We start from the raw sequence: 1407 nt of genomic DNA, 5'->3' as shown, positions 1-1407 counted from the left end.
ATGTGTAAGCCGTGGCGAAAACACTTTTTCTTGCATAGGCTATGAATACATAATAATTTTGAAAGGGGTCTTTTCTTTCATGTGCAGGTAACCTTTCCTTGGGATTAGTACCATTAATTTTTCACTTTTTATCTTTGTAAAAAACACTGAATACAAAAAGAATATCTAGACCAGAAGACTTTTACTGCGGGTAAAAATTTTGAATACTGGTTATTTCTTGTGTCTTCAGAAGGGAATAGGGAATGAGTCTTTCAGTATAGACAAGCAAGAATAAAATTGATATTGGCTTCACGCTTGCATTCATTGAAGGCCCCTTTAAATTGAAATAATCCGGCTTGACCGGGCTGGTTCCGTCTCTGTGACCTTGGTTCACCACTAAAACCTTTGTAAAATTTATCCAATAAAAGCGAAAAATTCTCAACAGCTACGTAGGTTCCTTCGTTATAGTTCACGCCTGAATGATCCTGTCACCACTTTTCACCTCTGTAACTGAACCAGCCGGGACAGCAGCGAGGATCATACGCGTGGGTTATTTTGTTATATATATAAATACAGAACCCATGCACGCCCACGATATTTTTTTTGATAGTATACAAACGCTTGTCCCGTATAAGCAAGTAAACAACCAAGGTCATTTCAACTTCCCATGCTGGGATTGACCCCAATGGGTGTAACTCGAGGGGGAAACCCAACCAAATCGGTATACGTATGGCTGAGCCGGGAAGTATCTGAAAGAGATCACCCTGGTCGCTGGTTACTTCTATCATTGAAAAATAAGACTTGAGCCAAATTCTACTTTTATCAGATGTTGTTCTTTTTCCAGACAAACAGCAGGGCTTCCAGAAAAACGAGATAAAAATTTGGCAACTTCCGTCTGTTCGCCGGCCTGTTTATGTCCGGCAGCATTACATAGATATATAAATAATTTTGATGTAACAAGAGATCTGAAGATGACAAATAAGATTAGGATAATATTCTTTCATGGAATGTCCCAAGGAAGCAATCGATCCGTGTTTGTTCAGATGTCTTCAACAATGATCTGCTTTTTAATTTTTTTTATTTCAGAATGGTCTATCTTTTCTGCCGCCCTCTATTGAGTTCATTAATCCAGTGAACCCCATTGAACAAAACCCGTTACGTAAGCGTTATTCAATATTTGGAGAGCGGAATTTTTATTTCATGGGATTTATCTAGATCAATTTGAGATCATTGTAACGTTTTTTTGTTCATGCCCAGATTGACCCAGATTGCACGCGACCAAAGCTTTGCTATTAATTCTGTTAATTCATCTTTGCTCCGGATCAATTCTCGTATCTACGTACAGTAGCTCTGCAAAACAGCATTCCGCCCAAAGTTACTGAGATTATGTACCAGAAAACAAATTTATCTGAGTCAATTTTTGAGAAG

The sequence above is a fragment of the Montipora foliosa genome, chromosome 9, assembly GCF_036669935.1.
Source record: "Montipora foliosa isolate CH-2021 chromosome 9, ASM3666993v2, whole genome shotgun sequence".
NCBI lineage: Eukaryota > Metazoa > Cnidaria > Anthozoa > Scleractinia > Acroporidae > Montipora > Montipora foliosa.
This window is presented reverse-complemented; position numbering follows the sequence as displayed.